The sequence below is a fragment of the Equus asinus genome, chromosome 25 (genome assembly GCF_041296235.1).
Source record: "Equus asinus isolate D_3611 breed Donkey chromosome 25, EquAss-T2T_v2, whole genome shotgun sequence".
NCBI lineage: Eukaryota > Metazoa > Chordata > Mammalia > Perissodactyla > Equidae > Equus > Equus asinus.
In genome coordinates, this window is record NC_091814.1 from 44680852 (window position 1) to 44706203 (window position 25352).

Sequence of the window (25352 nt, forward strand, 5' to 3'; positions counted from 1 at the left end):
GTCAAGAGGACTCCTAGGTTCCTGGATAGATACTTGAGAGGAGGAACATCAAAAGAGAATTGGGTTTTGGCAGTGGAAGGGAATATGATGGGGGCAGAAGATTAAGTTTTGTACATAGTGAGACATCCAGGAGATGTCAAGTATGCACTTTTATATACCTGTCTGGTGCTTGGAGAAGAAGTGTGGCCAGAGATACACGTTTGTGAGTCACGTGCATGGAGGTGCTATTGATGCCGTGACATGGCTAAGATCGCCCTTGGAGAGCCTGTAGAGAGCAAAGAGAGTCTAGACTAGCCTTAAACAGTTTTCCTTTCAATAGAACTACAGAGTGTTTCGTGAGTGTGCTGTGGACCACTGAAAGAGACTTAGAGAGGTGTAGTTTGGTGATTTGAAATAAATCCCAAGTGGTTATAAGGAAGGCTGTATCGCACAGTGGATAAAACTGCATTCTCTCCATGGAGGGCCAGCGACTGGGGCTCTGAGTCCAGCTGTTTGACCTTGGGATGGACTCATTTTTTTACTTTTCTCACGTGAAAAATGAGGATAATAGTATGTGTTTTCTACCTTATATGGTTCATCTGAAGGTCAAATGAGATAATGTATGTGAAAGTGCTTTGCAAATTATCATTTTCATAATAGATTACAAGCTCGCCTAGTACCAGTGTGTTCAAAGTCATTTCAGAGTTGAAGCAAAATGTGCATTTTTCACCATGAGCTGGGATGGCGTGGAGCAAAAGAATTGTTTGATTTTTAAAAGTCTCTCTCAAATATTTCTACATTTTATTTTAGCTGAAGTCATTGTGTTCTTTTATACAGAATAATGGACAGAGTAATGGAGGCCTGATGATCTGATGTACCTCAAAGACATACAGAGCCAGACAAGGTCTGTAGAAGGACGCCTCAATTGATCCAGAGGGTAGGGAGTGTTCTTTGTGAGGGATGATAAAAGAATTAGGGCTCTTCATTCTGGAAAGACACAGGCTGAGAGGGGAATATGATTGAAATTTGTAAAGTAATGAAAATCATAGGATAAAAATATGAACTTATTAAATCCCAGAGCACAAGAACTAGGGACAACTTTATCATTTTAAAGAAATAGTTTTAGGGCAAAGTAAAAATAGCACTTCTTTACACAGGAATAGTAAGCCTATGGAACTTAACGACTCTCAAAATTTGCTAGGACCGAAACCAAATAGAAGAGAAAGACTTAAATTGTTGGAGGATAGATTCATAGGAGATTATAAAATAAAATTAAAACTATTTGGGTAAATCTCCCTAATCTTGGAGGATGGCACCATAGGCAGTGACCATTAAGCTTTCCCATCCCTATCTGGCCTCCTTGTCCAAATCAGGAGTTCTGAGTGGATATGCCGGAGAGGACAGAGCACAGAATTTGAGCTCAGAGGGTGTGGCTGCAAGTTTGACCTCTCTGATCTTAGGGAGTCACTTCTTTTTTATGTACCTCAGTTTCCCCATATGTTAAAAAAAATTAATATCAGCAATAAAACCTGCCTAACTATTGTGAGAGATTCAAATGAAGGGATGTTTCTAGAAGTGCTTTGTAGTTGATAAACAGATATTATTTGTAGGAGCATAAGAATTTCCACTTTTATTGTAGCATTTCCAGTTCTGTGTCCTCCAGGTGGACTGACCTTCACCTTGTGCTTTCTGGTCCTGACCTCATTAGGCAGCAGTATTTCCCAACTCGGAAATGCAGGAGTGGACTGAGGGCAGGGAACAGTCCCCTGTCCTCCAGGGAGGCAGAGAGAGCGCAGACCCTCTTCTCTCATCCCCTTTTCCTCCCTGCGAAGGTGGAGAATCACAGGTAAGGAGAACTTTGCAAGCATCTCTTCTCCTTTGGATGTTTTGGGTGGTTAAATGCCACTTAAAAGACTGGAGGGTTCTGGTGTCTGGGTGACTTCCAGGATTCTTGGGGATCTTAGGAAAACAAAAAGGCCAGTACACGGGCCAGATGAGGAAAACCATGAGGACTGGTTTCTTATGGCTTCTCATAGGTTTAGGATTTGAGGGAGAGAGAAAAATATGACTCTAAAGTCTCCTTTCAAGATGGCCATTGCAGTTCACTATGGCAGGAAAGCTGTTGGAGAGCTGGACGGAGAGAATATGTCTTACTGGGAGGGTCCTCTGAGTTTCATGTGTAGCTGTTGGGAATCTGACTCTGGCAGAAGGTATAGTGACAGGAGGAAGAGAGAACTGATAACAAATAACTTCTTATTTCCTCCATAGCAAATGTGAACTGTGTTACCTGGCTTCCCAGCCCTCCACCATACAACCTCACCTGACCTCATTTCCCATGGGGTATAGTGGAAAGAGAATGGCCCACAAGCCAGGCAGCCCTGGATTTGAATTTGGCTTCACCACTAATTAGCTGTGCGAGCTCAGTTTCCAATCCATAAAATGAGGATGATAGTAACCCCCTCATCCTTGGGTTGCAGTGAGGATCAAACGAGATTATATTTGTGAAGCACTCCGCATACTCCTGGCACATCATAGGCCCTACATCAATGCCAGCTTTTGTTGTGACCCACCAGCACCTCTACTCTAGGGAGACTGATTGCCAGCCTACAGGCTCTGTCAAAGCAGGGACCAGGTTGGGGCCGGCCCGGTGGTGTAGTGGTTAAGTTTGTGCGCTCTGCTTTGGCCACGCGGGGTTCACAGGGTCAGACCCTGGGTGTGGACTTATGCACCGCTCATCAGGCTGTCTGTGGTGCATCCAATGTACAAAATAGAGGAAGATTGGCACAGATGTTAGCTCAGGGCCAGTTTTCCTCACACAAAGAAGCAGGGACCAGGATATACTTTGCTCATGTTGTGTTTGTGGTGCACGCATAGCGCCTAAAGAAACAAATCTCTTGGCACCAGGAACCTGTCGTTCCCTTTCTCTGCGAGTTGTATCCATTCAGGGCCCAGCTGAAGGCTCACTTCCTCAGTGAAACCAGCTTGCATTGCTCTTGCTCTCCTAGGACCTCCCAGAGCACACAGTTGCGCCCTGAGACAGCCATGGGTTTGCAGAGTTGTCTTGTGGCATTGTGTAGGTTAGTCTATCCTTCAATGATGTTCAACAGTTAGTGAACATTTTGCTGTGACCGGGGCGCTGGGTGAGAGATACAACCAGGGAGTAAATTCCTTAGACTCAGGACCTATATCGGAGACTTTCCCCCAACATGGGACTCAGTGCAGGAGAGTGCCCATCTTGCCTCTGGCCTGTTCTGTGCTGCTTTTGACACGTGACACAGTGGGATGCTTTTCAGGAAAGGTCCTGGGAGACAGATTTTCTGGCACTTACAGCTGCTTCATTCCTGGCATCTTTGAGTTGATGGGAAAGCTGTGCAGGGGGTTTGTATTATTGCTGATTAGTCTTAAAAAACATAAAGCAGCACTCAGAATATCTTTTTACCTCATAAGAACAGCATTCACATGTCAATTGGTGCCACTTTGCTGTAACACAGGGCGATTGCTTAAAAGATTCCCTGACCTTTCCTTTTGTTCTGAAAATTGCAAAAGCTAATGGTAGAACCTGGAACACAGTCACTGAACTTCTTTCTCTGAAGAAAGGATCCAGGGCAATGTCTTTTTGAAGGCAGATATGGGGAAGTGGCGCTGGCACCTGCGTGCCTCCTGCCTTCACTTGCTGCTCATGTCTCAGGTCCACTTTCTGATGTCGATTCCAGGCCGCCCTTCCCAGTTCTGATGGAGCCAGGAACCATTGTGACCCACCAGGGACCCCTCCCTGCGGCTTCCTAGTCAGGGTCAATAACCTAGCTGTTCCTATTGAGCGGTTCCCTTTTGACTTCAGCTTGTAAAATTTCTGACATTTTTTTCATTTTTATCCTCTCCTTTTCTTTAAAGGTTATTTTTTTTTTAAGTTAAAAATACCCATAAGGAGACCTTGTGATCCTCTTCTCACTGACCCAGATATTTTAAGAGCTGGAGGATTGACAGCAGCTTCTCATCTGGGGATGCAGGCCGGCTCTCTGGAGCCGATTAGCTAAATGTAATAATAAAATATTAATCCTATTTCCCACACATAAAACACTCTCCTCGTTTTTCCTTACCTATCCAAACCCAACTCATCCTTCAGTGCATTGTAGAAAAAGTCATGGACTCAGGGACAAAGGACTTGGGTTTAATTCCTGACTTGGAAACTCACAAGCCATCTGACCTTGGGCAAGTCCTTCATGCATGTGAACTTCACTTTCTTCACCTTTGAAACAGATGCTGATGATCTCCTGGAGTGAGGGTTGAGGGTTCAGGGTCCAGCCCAGTGACTGGGGTGCACAGAATAGGCTCCGAAGAGATACTTATCAAACTCCAGAAAGGCCAATTTGAGTAATTCTGGAATCATTCATCTCTCTTATTTTTGGAATTCTGTATTTTTGAGTCTGTCTACACTGGACAATTTAACAACGAACTGTACCTTCTCTTTCATATGTGGCTTAGTTTCTTCACATGCTCAACTGGTGGACAGGTTCTTTGCAGGATGGTGCTGTGCGTTTTATTTTTTTTGTGTCAATGTTGCAATAATAGGCTCTCAATCCTTGATAACTGATTGCCAGAGGACATTACCCATTTAACTAAACTTGGGTTCTGCAGCTCGACACAGGCTATTGTCTTTGTCTCTGTCTCTCCAGTTTCACTGCTTGTTGTTAATGGTGAGACAGCAGGAAATCTTTTACGCTTTCATTATCCTGTCAATTTGTAGCTTCTCATCAAATATATGCTATACGTGTGTGTTCAAAGATACTGCTGACCTGCCACGAACACAAACTTTGTTTGAATTGTTTACCAACTATGAGGATGGCTTTTCCCTGAATCACATTGTTTTCCTACTGGGGCGGGGTTGAGGATGGCCCACCAAGCTGCGTGTGTGCCTGGTGAGACCACCCTTTGCTCTGCCCGGGCGCTCAGGTCCATAAGGGAGGCCCAGAGCAGCCCTGTTCTGCCATGACAAGCTCTCAGCGGATTTAACAGCAGCCCGAAGTGCCTTTGTTCTTTGGGTAAGAACACTGTTCCCAGCTGTCACATCACCTCCAGGAACTGCCTGTTGTGCATTGGATTGTGTCCCCCCAGAAGACATGTTGAAATTCTAGCCCTTGATACCTGTGAATGTGACCTCATTTGAAAATAGGGTCTTTGTAGATGTAATCAAGTTAAGATGAGGTCATATTGGATTAGGGTGGCCCTCATCCAGTGACTGGTGTCCTTTAAGTAGAGAGAGATTTGGATGCACACAGGGAAGATCTGGCCATGTGAAGACGGAAGAAGATACTGGAGTGATGCATCTACAAGCCAAGGAGCGCCAAGGATTGTGGGAACCACCAGAACCTACCAAGAGTCAGGAAGGATTCTCCCCTGGAGCCTTCAGAGGGAATGTGGTCCTGCCGACGCCTTGATTTCAGACTTCCAGCCTCCAGAACTGTGAGAAATAAATTCCTGCTGTTTTAAGCCACCAAATTTCTGGCAATTTTTATGGCAGCCCTAGGAAACTAATACACTGCTCAAGAGTCTAAATGAAATGCGAAAGGGAGGCTCCAAATACAATTGGTTACCCATCTTCCCCTGAAAGTCCTTGGTACTAATTCCGTCATGTCTTCCCTTGTCATCGCTTCAATCCAAGACCCCCGGATCCTCTTTCGCCACACAGCTCTGTACATCTCATTTGATGTTATCTCCCACCCACTTGACCCCCAAGCCCTTCCCCCTATGTCCTTGGCCTCTTCTCTGAGTCTCCTCCTCACCTTTTTGCTCTTACTGATACCTGATTCACTCCTGGGGACATGGGGACACCCCTCAAGTGTCCCAGGGCCTGATGGTGGGGTAGGTGTCTGCTTTGTTCCTCATGGCCACTCCCAGGCCATTGCTCCTTCCTAGCCACCCTCTGCACCCCAGCTTTGAAGCACAGGCCATTGAATCTCCATAAACCTCCCATGCTGTGGTCCTCTACCAACCTGTGGTCACTCGTCGTCATCCAGGGATGCTTTGAGCCCCACTGGCTCACTCTCACCTTCTTCCCCACCACTTCTTCCCTCACTCTTGGTGGTTGGTTCACTTAGATCAGTTGGTCCCAACCCCAGCTGCACTTTAAAATTATTTGGGAAACTTTTTGAAAAAGCCCAGGGACTACACCCCCTGCCTCCCAACCACTTGAGCCAGAAGCTTTGGGGGTTGGAGGCCTGTGTATTTTTTTTTCCCCGAAGATTGGCACCTGAGCTAACATCTGTTGCCAATCTTCTTTTTTTCTTCTTCTTCTCCCCAAAGCCCCCCAGTATGTAGTTGTATATTCCAGTTGTAGGTCCTTCTGGCTGTGCTATGTGGGATGCCACCTCAGCATGGCTTGAGGAGCCGTGCCATGTCCAGGCCCAGGATTCATACTGGTGAAACCCCCGGCTGCCAAAGCAGAGCGCACGAACTTAACCACTCGACCACAGGGCGGGCCGAAGACCTGTGTATTTTTTAAGAGCTCCCCAGGTCATTCTAGTATGTCACCAGCTTTGACACTACTGGCCTAGGTGATCCAAGTGATATACTGGCCTCTTGGATCCTTAACTTCTTTATTTCCAACAGTCCTTTCTCCCACCTTAGCTGCCCACTCTTACGGTAATACCGTGGAGCTTGTCCTTACTAGTACTTGCCCCAACTCAGAAATGTGGGTTTCCGGCATCCCACTCTGACCGCTTGCTCCTCACTTCCAGCTCAGTCCCTCTAGAACGCCAACTCCAATCGTTCTTTGACCTCACCAGGTCCACCAGTCCATCATCCCTACACATTTTCACTGAGACGCAGCGTTCCCTACACCAACATGAGTCCATGGCCCTGGCCCAACTCCCTTGCTCTCTCTCCCTCTGCTGCTCTCCCCTGGCAAAGCCCCAGACCTGGTAACACTCTACTCACCTGTTCACGCCTGCCCCCAAGCACCAAGTCTCAGAAAGTGGCTAGATGATATTGGTCTTAATTTTATGGACACAGATTCACGTGGACTCCCAGTGCTTCCTGGCAGCGCTGCCTCTTTTCCCTGGTCAATCCCCTTTCCTAATCTTTGAGAGGCTTTTTTACGTTTTCTGTCTCGGAACCAGCTCCCTCTGCTCCCTCTGACCGGCTTCCTCCTCCAACAGGCTGAACTCGTTCCTGCCTGGGGACCCTGGCACTTACAGTTCACCCTGCCTTCCACACTTTCCTCCAGATCTTGCCATGGATTCATCTCACTCACTGGATTCATCTCCCTTCTCAGGGGAATATTCCCTGACTTCTCTACCTGAAATATCCTCCCACCTCCACCCTGACGCTCTCTGTCCTCTGACTCTTTCTCATCGTCTTTATCGTACTCACCACCGTCTGATATTACCGGATGGGTTTATTTCTGTTTGCCTGTCTGTCTCCCTTGCTAGCATGTGGGTTTCATAAAGGTGGTTCCTCCTGGTCTGCCTAGTTCATGTCCAGATCCCCAACACCAGGTAAAACAGCAAAACAATTGATAAATTGGACTTTATCGAAATTAAAATTTTTTGCTTATCAAAAGACAGTTAATAAATGAAAAGTCAAGCCATAGACTGGGAGAAAATATTCCCAATACATATATCTGACAAAGGACTCACATCCAGAACTAGAACTTCCACAAATCAATAATAAAAACAAAAATAAAGTTTAAAATGAGCAAAATTAAAGAAAAAAAAAAAAAGAGAAAGGGGATAACAGGAGCTACTCCATAAGGCTGCTGTGTGGATTACATGAAATTATATATGAAAGACAATTAGCCCAAAGCCTGGCACATTGTAAGCGCTCAACAAATGGTAAACAATAGTAGCAGTAGTAATAAGGCTATAGAATAAGGCTGATTATTAGGCTGGAGGTATGAAGCACAGACGGCAGCACTTTTCTAAGTTCTTTACCTGTAGCGATCCAATTACTCGGGGTAGTTGCTATCAACCCCATCTTACAGATAAGGAAACTGAGGCCCAGAGAGATTCAGTGAATTGCCCTACGTCAGTGAAGCTAGGGAGTAGTGGAGGCAGGACCCCAGCCTGGCAGTGTGGATCCAGAGCCCACGCACGGAACCGCTGAGGTAAGTTGCCTATGCTCAGAACCTTTTGCATAATCTCTCCTGGGGAGTTCCAGATGTTCTCTCATCACCGGACTCAGTCTCATGGTGGGTAAACAAGAGATTTTTGGTCTGTCTTATAGAAGTAACTTAGTTTAAGGGATGGAGCTTAGAATTATTTCAAGGAGAGACATTTATACCTGTTTCCTGCCACGGGTTTTGGTACAGCAAAGCCTGAGCTGGTACCTCCAGTCTGCTGACAAAGCTGGGAAGAATGTGCCTACAAGACCCAAAATGTATGTGTCTGCGAGCTCAGCAGTCACTGCATTTTCCACTTCGTGGTCAGTTGTTTAGTTACATACAGACAAGTCTGTAACTTCCTCAATTTACCCGCGATGTCTGAGCCAAGGAAAATGCAAGTTTATGAATATATGAGTGTAGGTTTTTTGCACACTTTTCAAATATGTCTGCTTTTAAGTGAGTGGAATGTGTGGAAAATGAGACTGCTGGATTGTCTTCGGATTAGGGTCATGAGTCTCGTGTAAACTAAGGCCCAATATTGTCAATAATAACCTGAACAGTAGAAAAGTTCTCTGAAAAGGAACTTTGTATTGTTAATATTCTTTCCTAACTCTTTTTTCATTGATTTCTTTTCTCACCCTCAGAATTACCTGAGATTTATCTCCCTCTCCTGATCTCTTGGAGCACCTATGGCTGCCATCACGGATTTGGCATTTGTCTACATTCTGGTTTTATGGGTATCTGTTTGTATTCTTCATTTCATCTAATTGAGTGATTATTAACAAGATAAAGGAGAATAAACTAATTGTAAGACAAGATGGCACATGCAGGTCATAGTTAACTATGAATAAATCTGAGGAGGTGCTCTATGCATACAAAGCAAGAATGTGATAATTATGAGTGTCTTCTCTAGTTATGACAAGTCAGGTTGGGGTCTGTTCTTAATATTTACAGCACAATGTTGTGGGATGACCTCTGAGAGTCAGAAGTTCTAAGGTCCTACTGTGTGAGCTTCAGTCCTACTGAATCTGTAATTATTTCTACGTAAAATGATGGATTGAATTAAAGATTCTTTTAGGATAAAAAATTTTTTGGACTCTACTGTGGATTATTTTTACAACTGAAAGTAAAAGAGCAATGTTTCTTTTTAAAAAGTTATTTTTAAAACAGTTCTATAATTCAGACATTTTACCTAACTCAGGCCTTTTCCCCATTTAAGTTTAAAATTGAGAGCTTCCCCCACACCAGGGTAATGGATAAATACAAACAAGATATGCCTTCTGTTTCATCACATATCTACTTCCTACACAGCCTTTATGATGATGGGATACCTTGAATTTTCTACGATTACTCCAGTTGAAATAACCTCTGTGTTGATGTCCATAAAATTAAGATAATGTAATGTCCGAGTACATTCATATACCTCCCTTCATTTTAATTCAGAAAATGTGGCTGTGAATACATAGTGGCCTTTCTTGTGTTCTAATTACGTAAAATGTGTTGATTATTTGGTGATTGATCAATAAGAGCTTATTTCCCTGCTCCTGGCTCTGTTGCTGAAATACAGGGATTGGTTGGTGAATTCCAACTCCCTTCTTCTTTTCCTCAATTGGCATTTTCCCGAGTGATTTCTGAGTTACCCCTAGAGGCATCATCTGAGACAGTATGGCTTGAACAGCACTGTCAGCAATATCCCTCTGTGTGCCTGTGCTGTGGGGCCCTCCCCCTGCACCACACACCGTGGAAGGGCGTGAAGATGTGACCCACCTCTGACATCAATCTCAAAGGACAGGAGGGCAGTGTGAGGTCTGGGCTAGAAAAGGGTTTTACATTTCTCTTTGGCCTGGCCTGTCTGTTCCAGATAAGCACAAGAACCTCTTTAGAATTCTTGAGTGTATTTGGAACACAGAGAGGAAAAAAACCGGATCTGTTTAAGATTCAGCAGAGGAACTCAGAAGCACAAGAGTCCAGGCGAGCTACCACTTGTCAATAATTTTTACATAATAGAAACAGCTTTATTGTTTCTTCTGATTACATAAATAAATTTTGGGAGGGCCAGCCCAGTGGTGTAGTGGTTTAGTTCACATGCTCCACTTCAGCGGCCCAGGGTTCATGGGTTCAGGTCCTGGGCGTGGACCTACACACAACTCATCAAACCAAACTGTGGCAGCGTCCCACATACAAAATAGAGGAAGATGGGCACAGATGTTAGCTCAGCAACAGTCTTCCTCAAGCAAAAAGTGGAAGATTGGCAACAGATGTTAGCTCAGGGACATCTTCCTCACCAAAAAAAAAAAAAAGTTTTTCCTTGAAAAAATTGAAGTATACGTGAAATTACAGTCATGCGTCACATAATGAGGGGGATACGTTCTGAGAAATGAATCATTAGGGGATTTTGTCATTGTGTGAACATCACAGAGTGTACTTACATAAAGCCAGATGATTTAACCTATTATACACCTAGGCTATATGGTACTGATCTTGTAGGACCACCATCATATATGCAGTCTGTTGTTGACTGAATCGTCGTTAGGCAGCACTTAACTGTGTAGAGAATAAAATAAAAGTTACCTGGAATCCCACCAGATATATATCTTTTGTATACTTTTATCTATATAGATGCAAAATACTTATATATAATCACATATATGCATATATAATAGCATATGGGATAATATTATCCTTTTTCACTCAGTAATATGCCATAGAAACCCCTCCAAGTCAACTGGTATAGCTCTAACTTATTATTTTTTATTAGATATCCTAATATTCCACAACATAAATGTCTCAATCTATTCAACCATTTCTCTATCATGAGCACTCATTTTTTCATTTTTTGCCAATCCAAGATTGTAATTTTTTTTCCAGCTTAAGCCCATACTTTTTTAATGACCTAAAATCCTATAATGTTAAGAGTCTCTAAATTTTACTTTTTCACCTTCTAATCCTGATTTTTTTCTGCCAGTTATTAACTTGCTGTCATGATTGTTTAGAAAGCTAACATAATATTTAGGTTCTCCTTGGAACTCTGATTTAAACACACAAGGGGTTTGCGTGGTTTCTTTCTGTGATCTCAGGTAGTGGCCTCTTGTACTCAGACCTTCTCATTATGGAGGTCAGATCATGTTTCCAGCCTCAGGCTCTACATACAAAATCATTCCGTTGGGAAACTGTTGCTGAAGCAGAAAGATTCTGGGCGGCTGACGTGGCAGCGCAGTTTACAGCGTCTGCCAGTTGTGAGTAACAGCAGGCTGTCATGATGGGATAGAGCAGCGGCAGCAGCAGCAGCAGCAACTCCTGATTTAGGGGCAAAAGATGTAAGTACTTATTTTACCATTAACCAGTTAACCCAAATCAAACCCAAACTGAAGAATACTAAGAGGGAATAAAGTTCCCGCTAGAGACCTTTCCAGCAGATTCATTTGAGAAGCATTTATTCTCAACCAGATTAGTAAAGCGTCAAGCCAGCACATGGTTTTCAGCAAAATGAAGAACCTCACAGGGTCTTGTTTGAAAAACAAACTTCGACAGTGGTTAATGCCACTTTCAAACCCTAACTCCTCGAAGTGCCTGCACTCTGGCAGGGGCTGTCCCTGTGGGATGGAACGTGTCGCTAAGGTGCTAAAGGACGTGTAATTTCAATTTACATCAAGATTTTAGGCAGGTGTGATTATGGGAAGATGAAAGGAGGCTTAGCAGGTTTAGCGTTTAGGGGAGAGGAGAGAGCCTGTTAAATATTTTAAGGAGGATTCAAGCTGGTTAAAGCCGACTTAGAGGCAAGTGGAAACCTCTGTTCTCCAGCTGTACAGATGACGAGGGGCATGGTGCCTGCCAACCCAATGACAAACGAAACCCTGGCAGGGATCCATTAGCAGGAGGTGGCTCTACAGCTGCTGTTCCCAAGGTTTCCAGCCTGGAAGTCCTGTCTGGAGTTTCTGGAATTTTCAGAGTTCATAAAGCATGTGTTTATGGGTTGGTGATTTTTTCCTTTTCTGTGGAGACCTTTAGCTCTGATGTTCAGCTCTGTGTGAAACCTCACAAATGACGAACTGTGATCCACCCTGAGTGTGGTCAACTTACTGACACATATTTTTGATGGTCACCCTTATGCTGAGGATACGTAAGTGACAAGATGGACGAGGTCCCTGGCCCTGTGTCATTTGCTGCCCTGCAGGAAAAACAGATGTTCTGAGAGGAGGAAAGAATAGTGGGTGGGTGGCAGGAGACCTGGATTTGAGTCCTGGCCCTGATCCCAATTAACCATATGGCACCCTGGGCTTCAGTTTATGTGCTATAAAATGAATGGGTTGGAAAGGATAACCTCTTCAGTCATGGATTCCTCACCCTCTGTGAGTTTTTCCCCTGCTGAACAGCTTTTCACACAGCATTGAGTGTGCTCCCCATCCAATACGGAAACGGGTGCTTTATTTATGAAAGGGACCTCACATCTCACCAACCAGACTTCATCAGATTGTGAGTTTCTGTAACAGAAACTTGAAGGGTCCTCCTGGATGGGCCCACATACAATATGATACTAGTAGGAGGAAAGGCTGCTTCTGAGAAAGATGTCTTAAAGCTAGCGATTCCACACAGACTCATGTTAAATATCCGTGTTCTGGTTTTCAAATGGTTACAGATTGGAACAAATACCTTTCCAACTGCTGCTGATTGTTGAGGGGCAAAGACACAAGAGCCTGACACGAAGGAAAATGAAATTGCTTGAAATAGGTGTTATTCATAGGCTGCAGCTTGAAAGAAATTAAACTGAGTTAAAAAAAAAAAAGCCAGGCTGTGGTTTCAAACAGAATAGAAATTACCGAAAAAAAAAAAAAAAAAAAAAAAAAAAGCAAATAGCCACCACTGATGACTGTGCTGTGCATCGTTAGCTTCCTGAAACTCATCACCATCAGCTCAGTCATTTTTAGCTTTGGAAATTGTGGGAGTCTCATTAGCATGTTTTAATAGAATGAAGGGTAAAATCAATTTCTTTAACATAATTAGTACGCATACTTTTTTCCCATCGGCCTTGCCTAGCCTAGCTCACAAAATATCCCCGTGGGCATTCATATATCCCTTCCTGCCTCCGTGCTCCTCAGTGGCAGACGTGTGCTTCCTGACGCCTGAGTAATCTCTTCTCTCTGGCTATGAGCTCCATGCCCCTTGGCCTCCTGGGGAACCACGTCCATCCCTCATTTCCTTTATTCCTCCATCTCTTCAGTCTCTCCCCTACAGTGGCTTTCCACCATAGGTAAAAACGCATTTGAATGTCCCCCATTTATACCAACCAACCAGCCAGCCAATGAACAAACACTCATGGTCCCTCTTTACTGTCCTATCCTTTTCTGAGCATCCCACCAGCCCTATGTAATTCAGTGGATGCTCTCAAGTTCTTATATAGCTTGATCTCTTATTGTGTTTGTTCTCTTTACCTCACTCCTCCCTTCACTTCCTGGATGCTGTTTTGACTCTGCCTTCTCAGTCTTCACAAACTTCTCTTTCTCTGCCTTTTACCTTGGACTATTATTTTCTTACTTTGAAGTCTGTGCTCTTCCTTGACAATCTCATCCATATCCATGATTTTAATTATGATTTGTGTGCTGATCAAAGCATGTACAAATCTTCAGGAAAGAAGCAACGTATAAACAAATGAGTACTACCCAGTGCAAATGTGAGTCCCTGCAGACGTCTCTCAGGAGCTCCTGACTCATCTCCATTGCCTGAGACACCTCCAGTAGACTGTCCAGCAGGCAACTCCACTCACCGTGGCCCAGCCTGAGCTTACCTTGCCTCACAACATCTGCTTCTTCCAGTAAAATGCATTTCAGTCTTGTTCAGGGACATTACCATCTACCATCACTAGGCCAGAGCCGCGTAAATCCAATCAACCTCCAAATCCCATTTTTTCTGCTTCATCACTCTCTCCTGATTCTGACACCCACCCCCTGCTCACCTTTTCCCCTCTACCAGTGCTTTCCTTTGGCTTGCATTGACTTCAAAAAGGAGGATGATGGCAACTGCCCCATAAGGCTCACGCTGCCTGCAGTCTGGGGGTCCCCAAGCCATTCTCTACAATGGGACTTGTGTGGTTTTCCGAAATGCCAGCTTGATGGAGTCACTCACCTGCTTTGATCTTTCAGAAGCTCCGTCAGTAAGAATCCAAGGCCTCCGTGACTTAGTCCCAGCTTGGCCATCTGGCTTCCTTTCTCTTACCTTCCTGAATGGGGATTATCTTCCAGTCTGATTGAATATGGTGGGTCACCAGAACTTGCCCAGCTGAACCCCCTCTCCAAGCCTTTGTGCTTACTGATTCCTCTTCTGGAACCACCCCCATGCCCAAATTGACCCGATTAAGTCCTAATTATCCAACAAGTTCAATGAGTGTTTTCTTCCCCGGGAAGCCTTGCCTGAGTTGGCTGCGCCTTCCTGCACAAATAATAATCTATGTAACGTTGATCACGTGTTATTAAAGTGATTAGTTTACTTTATTTACCTCTCCAGTTGATGGTGAAAGCCTAAAGGACAGAATCATGTCTTTTATTTCTGTATCCCTAATGCCTACAAAAGCATGAGCCATGTAATAGTTATTCAGTCAACTATTATTGACTGAAAGACTGGAGGACAGATGGCTGCCTGCAGCTTCAGGTCGGTGTTCTGTCATCTCAGTGAACCCTAATGGAAAGCACGCTTCTTTCCTAGTAGTTCAAGCATAAGTTCTGGGCACATGCTTCTTGGACATGTCCCTGGACATACACTAGCCACTGAATTAATCACTATGGCCAGGGAGCTGCAAAACTCTTACTATCCAGGTATGAATTTTGTGTCCATTCTTAGAGCAAGGGATGGGGTCAGTCCCACACATGCTATATAAACTGAGAGGGGGCAGGGAAGTTCATCAAAGGAAAACTGATGATTTATTACCAGAAGCCAGAGGTTAGGATGCTGGGCAGGCTGAAATAGCACGTGCTCACCATAAGTGTGTGCACATGATCTAGATATTGGGGAGAGCTGGGCTGCACTCTGCTCTTCTTGGCCAGGTGAGGCAGCTAGGACAGTGTCTTCAGCATCAGTGCTCAGCACTTCTGTCTTAGTATGTTTGAGCCACTATAAGAGAATAACATAGGCTGGGTGGCTTATAGGCAAAGGAAACATTTCTCACAGTCCTGGAGGCTGGGATGTCCAAGATCAACGCGCTGGCAGACTTGATGCCTGGCGAGGACCTGCTTCCTGGTTCAGAGACAGAGTCATCTTCTCACTGCCACTTCACATGGCAGAAGGGGCAAGGAAGCTCTCTCAGGTCTCTCTTTTTTTTTTCCTATTTAAAAAAATTTTTTTTATTGAGTTTATGATAGTTTACAACCTTGTGAAATTTCAGTTGTACATTTTTGTTTGTCAGTCGTGTTGTAGGTGCACCACTTCACCCTTTGTGCCCACCCCCCACCCCACCCTATCCCCTGGTAGCCACTAATCTGTTCTCTTTGTCTACATGTTTAACTTCCACATGTGAGTGGAGTCATACAAAGATTGTCTTTCTTTATCTGGCTTATTTCGCTTAACATAATTCCCTCAAGATGCAACAGTGTTGTTGTGAATGGGATGATTTTATTCCTTTTTACGGCTGTGTAGTATTCCATTGTATATGTATATACCATATCTTCTTTTTCAATCATCAGCTGATGGGCACTTAGGTTGCTTCCACGTCTTGACTATTGTGAATAATGCTGCAATGAACATAGGGGTGCATCAGTCTCTTTGAATTGCTGATTTCAAGTTCTTTGGATAGATACCCAGTAGTGGGATGGCTGGATCATATGGTAGTTCCAGTTTTAGTTTTTTGAGGAATCTCCATACTGTTTTCCATAGTGGCTGCACCAGTTTGCATTCCCACCAGCACTGTATAAGGGTTCCTTTTTCTCCACAACCTCTCCAACATTTGTTACTTTTTGTCTTGGTTATTTTTGCCATTCTAACAGGTGTAAGGTGAAATCTTAGTGTAGTTTTGATTTGCATTTCCCTGATGATCAGCGATGATGAACATCTTTTCATGTCCCTATTGGCCATCCGTATATCTTCTTTGGCGAAATGTTTGTTCATGTCCCCTGCCCATTTTTTGATCAGGTTGTTTGATTTTTTGTTGTTGAGTTTCTTTTTTTTTTTTAATGGACATATAATTGACATATAGCATTGCATTAGTTTTAGGTGTACATGATGGTTTGATATATGCATATATCCTGAAACGCTTAGCACAATATGTTCCATCACCACACATAGATACAAATGTTTTTTGTGATGAAAACTTTTAAGATCTACTCTCTTAGCAACTTTCAAATATGCGATACAGTCTTGTTAACTATAGTCACCATGCTGTCCATCACATCGCCAGGACTTATTTATTTTATAACTGGAAGTTTGTACCTTTTGGCCACCTTCACCCATTTCACCTGCCCTCCACTCCTTACCTCTGGTAACCACCAATCTGTTCTCTGTACCTGTGAGTTGTTTTTTTTTTAGATTCCACATATAAATGAGATGATACAGTATTTGTATTTCCCTGTGTTACTTATTTCACTTAGCACAATGCACTCAAGGTCCTCCCATGTAGTGGCAAATGACGGGGTTTCCTTCTTTTTATGGTTGAATAATATTCCATTGTGTGTGTATCTATCACATTTTCTTTATCCATTCATCCGTCAGAGGATGCTTAGGTTGTTTTCATGTCTTGGCTATAGTAAATAATGCCACAGTGAACGTGGGGGTGAAGATATCTTTTTGAGATAGTGATTTCGTTTTCTTTGAATAAATACTCAGAAGTGGAGTTGCTGCATCATATGGTAGTTCCATTTTTTTTTTTTTTTAAATTTTATTTTTTCCTTTTTCTCCCCAAAGCTCCCCGGTACATAGTTGTGTATTCTTCGTTGTGGGTTCCTCTAGTTGTGGCATGTGGGACGCTGCCTCAGCGTGGTCTGACGAGCAGTGCCATGTCCGCGCCCAGAATTCGAACCGACAAAACACTGGGCCGCCTGCAGCGGAGCGCGCGAACTTAACCACTCGGCCACGGGGCCAGCCCCTGGTAGTTCCATTTTTAATTTTTTGAAGAACCTCCATCATGTTTTCCATAGTGGCTGCACCAACTTACATTCCCACCAACAGTGCACGAGGTTCCCTTTTCTTCACATCCTCGCCAACACTTGTTATTTCTTGACTTTTTGATAATAGCCCTACTAACAAGTGTGAGGTGATATCTCATTGTGGTTTTGATTTACATTTTCCTGATGATTAGTGATGTTGAGGACCTTTTCATGTAACTATTGGCCATCTCTATATCTTTGGAAAAATTCAGAAACTCTGCCTAGTTTTTAATCAGATTTTTTTTTCTATTGAGTTGCATGAGTTCTTTATATTTTTGGATATTAACCCCTTATCAGATATGTGATTTGCAAATACTTTCTCCCATTGTGCAGGTTGTCTTTTCATTTTTTTGATGGTTTTCTTTGCTGTGCAGAAGCTTTTTAGTTTGATGTTGTATCACTTGTTTATTTTTGTTTTTGGTGTCAATCCAAAAAAATCATTGTTAAGACCAATATCAAGGGGCTTACTTCCTATATTTTTTCCTAAGGGATTTATGGTTTCAGGTCTTATTTTTAAGTCTTTAATCCATTTTGAGTTGATTTTTGTGTATGGTGTAAGATAGTGGTCCAGTTTCTTTTGCATGTGGCTGTCCAGTTTTCCCAACACCATTTATTGAAGAGTGTGTCCTTTCCCCATTTTTATATTCTTGGCTCCTTTGTCATAAATTAATTGACCACATATGTGTGGATTTATTTCTGGACTCTTATTCTGTTCCATTGATCTCTGTGTCTGTTTTTATGCCAATACCCTACTGTTTTGATTACTATAACTTTGTAATATAGTTTGAAATCAGGAAGTGTGATGCCTCCAGCTTTGTTTTTCTTTCTCAAGATTGCTTTGGCTATTTAGGATTGTTGTGGTTCCATACAAATTTTAGGGTTATTTGTTCTATTTCTGTGAAAAATGCCATTGAAGTTTTGACAGAGATTGCGTTGAATCTATAGATTGCTTTGAGTAGTGTGGACATTTTAACAATATTAATTTTTCCAATCCATGAGCATGGAATATTTTTCCATTTATTTGTGTCTTCTTCCATTTCTTTCTTGAATGTCTTATAGTTTTCAGTATACAAATCTTTCATCTGAGGTCTCTTTTTAAAAGAAACTAATCTCAGTCATGAGGGTTCCACCCTCAGGGCCTAATCACCTCCAGAAGGTCCCACCTCCAAATACCATCAACTTGGGGATTAAGTTTTGACATAGGAATTTTGGTGTGACACAAACATTCAGTCTATAGCAACTTCCTTTTGCACTCTAGGCTCCAACCGCACTGAACATAAACCCATTGATGATGTGCTGAATGCACACGCCCTCCTTCACCCTGGAGCCCTTCTGTATCCCTCTCTCTGCTGGGAACATACAAATTCTCTCTTGCTCTCCTTCCCCTCCTTCCAGGCTGATGCTCTTGCACCCTTCAATTCTTACTTGAGATCTCTTTCTGCTGGGAAGGTTCTCTGACTAGGTCTGGCACCTTTGCTGTGTGTTTCATCTGTTTTTCACTGGCATCCTCTTCCAGCACTGATCATTGGAAATGCCCGTTACCTTGTTTGCATCTCTATTAGGCAGTCGGCTCCAAGGGGACAAGGAAGAAGCTCACCTTGGTCACTTAGTGTGGCCTGCATGTAACACCTAAAGCAATGCTTGGCACATAGTAGGCACCGATAGATACATGATGAGTGAAGTACTCGGTTTCTCACCCATTCCTGGGTTATTAAAGAGGAGCAGGGTCTTTTTGGGTTTCTTCTGCATAGTCCAGGGGCTTATAAGCTTTATTAGAGGAGCCATGGAGAGTCAGCTCATACAGGAGAAAACACTTTTATTATAATGAACAATGACAAGATTTGTCTAAAATATTATTTGTTGAATGAAGAAAATAATTTTTTTCTCTCCAGGGGTAAGACAATATACCCCAGTCAGATTAGTTTAGTGACATCATTCATTCAATGAATGACATTTAGACCAGCACTAGGACGTGGTGTCATAGTGGCATAATGTCATGGGGCATACAAAATATTGCATCCTTAGTGAAATAGGAAATATTCTTGGGAAGCTTGTACGGAAACTATGTCACAGAAGCAATGTTAAGATATGTACTTACTCAGCACGCAGAGAATCTATAGCATTCATCTATGGGATGCTCCCAGAAAATGATGAACTTTGTCCATCTCCTTTGTGATGGCTGCAGATATTTGTGCTTAGGAAAGAAACTTCTCCATCATCTTGTTGTGCCCTTCAATGTCCTCCAGAAATTGAAATTTGAACTTTGTGTTTTTGGCTCCTATGGGAATGGCCCTGATGTGCTAAATTCAGCATTAGAATGGCACTCCTGGGGATCTTTGCTCTATCTGCAGTCACTTATTCCAGATTGAGAGAATAGGGCTGTGAGGGCCACTAAAATACGTGCATGCACTCATGCTGTGCACACACACGGGCTGTTTCTGTACATGGAACAGTGGGCAGAGAATCGGAGCAGCGAAGTGCTGTGCACCTTTATTGACTGACAAATGGGACAAGGGCAAAATACAGAAATTAATCTTTCAGTTCTTATTTTGTGATTCTCTTGCTCTCTTTATATATATCAGGTTGAATGAACCTATTTACACTGGCTGGTAGCTTTGAAGATTGTAATCGTTGTATTTGCATGGAATGGATTTTTAAATAATTGCATTTTTGTGTTAAATATATCACCAGGCTATTACTAACCAGTGTCCTTTTCTGAAGAAAGCTTTGACTAGAAGTCCTGTGATTGCTTTTCCTCCATTTGATCACTGATATTGACACTGTGTGAGCTTGGTGAAATCTCTTACCCTTTCTGGTCTCACTTCTAATTACTCCCCAAATGGACAAACTCTCTACTGATGACACTGGGTAGTGAAAATAATGAGCCAAGGATGGGCGTCTCTGGGGATGACAAGCTGTGAATGCAGTGGATTACTATTATTTTTTAAAATTAATTTTATTTTTATTTATTTTTTTATTGAGGTTATGATAGTTTACAACCTTGTGAAATTTCAGTTGTACACTATTATTTGTCAGTCGTGTCGTAGGTGCACCACTTCACCCTTTGTGCCCACCTCCTACCCCCCTTTCCCCTGATAACCACTAATCCGTTCCCTTTGTCCATGTATTTTCTTATCTTCCATATATGAGTGGAATCATACAAAGTTTGTCTTTCTCTATCTGGCTTATTTCACTTAACATAATACCTTCAAGGTTCATCCATGTTGTTGTTAATGGGACGAGTTTATCCTTTTTTATGGCTAGGTAGTATTCCATTGTATTTATATACACACCATATCTTCTTTATCCAATCATCAGTTGATGGGCACTTAGGTTGCTTCCACATCTTGACTATTGTGAATAATGTTGCAGTGAACATAGGGGTGCATCAGTCTCTTTGAATTGCTGATTTCAAGTTCTTTGGATAGATACCCAGTAGTGGGATAGCTAGGTCGTATGGTATTTCTATTTTTAATTTTTTGATAAATCTCCATACTGTTTTCCATAGTGGCTGCACCAGTTTGCATTCCCACCAGCAGTGTATGAAGGTTCCTTTTTCTCCACAACCTCTCCAACATTTGTTATTTTTTATCTGGGTTATTTTAGCCATTCTAACAGGAGTAAGGTGAAATCTTAGTGTAGTTTTGATTTGCATTTCCCTGATGATCAGTGATGATGAACATCTTTTCATGTGCCTGTTGGCCATCTGTATATCTTCTTTTTTTAAACTAAAAAAAGTTTTTCCTTTTTCTCCCCAAAGCCCCCCGGTGCATAGTTGCACATTTTTTAGTTGTGGGATGCCACCTCAGCCTCCCTTGATGAGCGGTGCCGTGTCCGTGCCCAGAATCCGAACTGGTGAAACCCTGGGCCACTGAAGCAGAGCATGCAAACTTAACAACTCGGCCACAGGGCTGGCCCCTGTATATCTTCTTTGGAGAAATATCTGTTGATATCCCCTGCCCATTTTTTGATCAGCTTGTTTGATTTTTTGTTGTTGAGTTGTGTGAGTTCTTTATATATTAAGGTGATTAACCCTTTGTTGGATGTATGATTTGCAAATATTTTTTCCCAGTTGGTGGGTTGTGTTTTTGTTTCAATCCTGTTTTCCATTGCTTTGTAGAAGCTCTTTAGTCTGATGAAATCCTATTTGTTTATTCTTTCCATTGTTTCCCTTGTCTGAGAAGATATGGTGTCCGGAAAGATCCTTTTATGACTGATGTCAAAGAGTATACTGCCTATATTTTCTTCTAGAAGTCTTATGGTTTCAGGTCTTAACTTTAAGTCTTTGATCCATTTTGAGTTTATTCTTGTGAATGGTGTAAAAGAATGGTCTGTTTTCATTCTTTTGCATGTGGCTGTCCAGTTTTCCCAACACCATTTGTTGAAGAGATTTTCCTTTCTTCATTGCATGTTCTCAGCTCCTTTGTCGAAGATTAACTGCCAAGAGATGTGTGGTTTTATTTCTGGGCTTTCAGTTGTGTTCCATTGATCTTTGTGCCTGTTTTTGTACCAGTACCATGCTGTTTTGATTACTGTAGCTTTGTAGTAAATTTTGAAGTCAGGATTGTGATGTGTCTAGCTTTGTTCTTTTTTCTCAGGATTGCTTTAGCAATTCTGGGTCTTTTGTTGCCCCATATGAATTTTAGGATTCTTTGTTCTATTTCTGTGAAGAATGTCATTGGGATTTCGATTGGGATTGCAGTGAATCTGTAGATTGCTTTAGGTAGTATGGACATTTTAACTATGTTTATTCTTCCAATCCACGTGCACGGAATGTCTTTCGATCTCTTTATGTTGTCATCAATTTCTTTCAGAAAAATCTTGTAGTTTTCATTGCATAGGTCTTTTACTGCCTTGGTTAAATTTATTCCAAGATATTTTATTCTTTTTGTTGCAATTGTGAATGGGATTGTGTTCTTGGGTTCTCTTTCTGTTAGTTCATTATTAGAGTATAGAAATGCTACCAATTTATGTAAGTTGATTTTGTATCCTCCAAATTTGCTGTAATTATTGATTACTTCTAGTAGCTTTCCAATGGATTTTTTAGGGTTTTCTATATATAAGATCATGTTGTCTGCAAACACTGAGAGTTTTACTTCTTCGTTGCCTATTTTGATTCTTTTTATTTCTTTTTCTTGTCTAATTGCTCTAGCCAAAACCTCCAGTACTGTGTTGAATAAGAGTGGGGAGAGTGGGCACCCTTGTCTTGTTCCTGTTCTCAGAGGAATGGCTTTCAGTTTTTCCCCATTGAGTATGATGTTGGCTGTGGGTTTGTCATATATGGCCTTTATTATGTTGAGGTGCTTTCCTTCTATCCCCATTTTATTGAGAGTTTTAATCATAAGTAGATGTTGGTTCTTGTTGAATGCTTTCTCTGCATCTATTGAGATGATCATGTGGTTTTTGGTTTCTCATTTTGTTAATGAGGTGTATCACATTCATTGACTTGTGGATGTTGAACCATCCCTGTGTCCCTGGTATAAATTCCACTTGATCATGGTGTATGATCTTTTTAATGTATTGCTGTATTCAGTATGCCAATATTTTGTTGAGGATTTTTGCATCCATGTTCATCAGTGATATTGGCCTGTAGTTTTCCTTCTTTTTGTTGTCCTTGTCTGGTTTTGGGATCATGGTGATGTTGGCCTCATAGAATGTGTTAGGGAGTGCTCCATCTTCCTCAATTTTCTGGAATAGTTTGAGAAGGATAGGTATTAAATCCTCTTTGAATGTTTGGCAAAATTCTCCAGAGAAGCTGTCTGGTCCTGGACTTTTATTTTTGGGGAGATTTTTGATTACTGTTTCAATCTCTTTACTTGTGATTGGTCTATTCAGATTCTCCATTTCTTCTTGATTCGATTTTTGGAGGTTGTAAGAGTAAGAATTTATCCGTTTCTTCTAGGTTGTCCAATTCGTTGGCATATAGTTTTTCATAGTATTCTCTTATAATCTTTTGTATTTCTGTGGTATCAGTTGTAATTTCTCCTCTTTCATTTCTGATTTTATTTATTCAAGTCTTCTCTCTTTTTTTCTTCATAAGCCTGGCTAAGGGTTTGTCAATTTTGTTTATTTTCTCAAAGAACCAGCTCTTTGTTTCATTGATCCTTTCTACTGTCTTTTTTGTTTCAATTTCGTTTATTTCTGCTCTAATTTTTATTATTTCCCTCCTTCTACTGACTTTGGGCTTTGTTTATTCTTGTTTTTCTAATTCTTTTAGGTGTAGTTTGAGATTGCTTATTTGGGATTTTTCTGGTTTATTGAGGTGAGCCTGTATTGCAATGAATTTCTCTCTTAGGACTGCTTTTGCTGTATCCCAAATGAGGTGGTATGTTGTGTTTTCATTTTCATTTGTCTCCAGATAATATTTGATTTCTTCTTTGATTTTTTTCAATGATCCATTGGTTGTTCAGTAGCATGTTGTTTAATCTTCACATCTTTGCCCCTTTCCCAGCTTTATTCTTGTAATTGATTTCTAGTTTCATAGCATTATGGTCAGAAAAGATGCCTGATATTATTTCAGTCCTTGTAAATTTATTGAGGCTTGCTTTGTTTCCCAGCATATGGTCTATCCTTGAGAATGTTCCATGAACACTTGAGAAGAATGTATAACCTGCTATTTTTGGATAGAGTGTTCTGTATATATCTATTAAGTCCACCTGGTCTAGTTTTTCATTTAATTCTACAATTTCCTTGTTGACTTTCTATCTGGATGATCTATCCATTGGTGTTAGTAGGGGAGTGAGGTCCCCTCCTATTATTGTATTATTGTTGATATCTCCTTCTAGTTTTGTTAATAGTTGCTTTACGTGCTTTGGTGCTCCTGTGTTGGGTGCGTATATATTTATAAGTGTTATGTCTTGTTGGTGGAGTGTCCCTTTTATCATTATATACTGCTCCTCTTTGTCTCTCTTTATCTGTTTTGGCTTGAAGTCTACTTTGTCTGATGTAAGTATGGTGACATCTGCTTTCTTATGTTCACTATTAGCTTGGAGTATCGTCTTCCATCCCTTCACTCTGAGTCTGTGTTTGTCTTTGGGGCTGAAGTGTGTTTCCTGGAGTCAGCACATTGTTGGGTCTTGTTTTTCAATCCATCCTGCCACTCTGTGTCTTTTGATTGGAGAATTCAATCCATTTACATTTAGAGTTACTATTGAAATGTGAGGGCCTAATGCTTCCATTTTATTGCTCATTTTCCAGTTCTCCTGCATTTCCTTTGTTTATCGTCCCATGTATTTTGGACTACCAATTCAGTTAGGTAGTTTTCTATGTTGGTTTTCTTAGTTTCCTCCTTATTTGTAATTTGTGTCTCTGTTCTAATTATTTGTTTAGTGGTTACCATGTGGTTTGTATAAAACTTCTCATAGATGAGACAGTCCATTTTCTGATAGCCTATTTCCTTAGACTAAGCTGGTTCCATCCATTTCCTCTTCCCCTTCTAAGTTGTTATCATCACATCTTTTTTTCTCCTTGTGTCCTGAATTTGTGGTTAAAATGACAAGATTATATTTATTCTTGGTGTTGCCCTTACCTTTATCTTTAATGTTGTACTTAAGCATTTGCTAACCTGTTCTGATGGAGAGCTGCAATTTTCTGATTTTGTCTTTCTACTTATGTCCTTGCTTAGGGTTTTGTAACCCCTTTCTTTTCTTTTCTGTTTTTTAGGTATTAGGGCCTTCCTGAGGATTTATTGTAGGGGGGTCTTATGGTGATGAACTCCCTTAACTTTTGTTTATCTGGGAAAGTTTTTATTTCTCCATCATGTTTGAAGGATATTTCCGCTGGATAGAGTATTCTTGGCTGAAAGATTTTGTCTTTCAGAATTTTGAGTATATTGTTCCACTCTCTCCTAGCCTGTAAGATTTCTGCTGCAAAATCTGCTGACAGCCTGATAGGGGTTCCTTTGTAGGTTATTTTCTTCTGTCTTTCTGCCTTTAATATTTTATTTTTGTTGTTGACTTTTGCCAACTTCACTGCTATATGCCTTTGGTCTTTTTACCTATGGGTTGGTCTTTTTACATTGATAAAGTTTGGAGATGTATTGGTTTTTGTCACATGGATTTCCAGCTTCCTCCCCAGGTTTGGGAAGTTCTCAGCTGTTATTTCTTTGAACAAGCTTTCTGCTCCATTCTCCTTCTCTTCTCCCTCTGGGA

The 25352-nt window shown here is 41.7% G+C and overlaps 1 protein-coding gene and 1 long non-coding RNA gene across 5 annotated transcripts in view; both read left to right on the top strand.

Annotated features, from left to right (window-relative positions):
- Positions 1-9123, top strand: LOC123280850 (uncharacterized). The gene is made up of 3 exons (XR_011498174.1): positions 1-883; positions 1688-8080; positions 8722-9123. It is a non-coding gene; the product is annotated as an uncharacterized lncRNA (long non-coding RNA).
- A 2149-nt stretch (positions 9124-11272) lies between these two features.
- The window catches only part of SEC16B (SEC16 homolog B, endoplasmic reticulum export factor), a 70445-nt gene continuing 56365 nt past the window's right edge, over positions 11273-25352 (top strand). Inside the window, exon 1 of one of the 4 annotated variants that reach the window (XM_070497307.1) lies at positions 11273-11394. The gene's annotated coding sequence lies outside the window, so the exon portion shown is untranslated. The remainder of the gene's footprint in view (positions 11395-25352) is intronic. The other 3 variants (XM_070497310.1, XM_070497308.1, XM_070497309.1) reach the window with 3 other exon arrangements.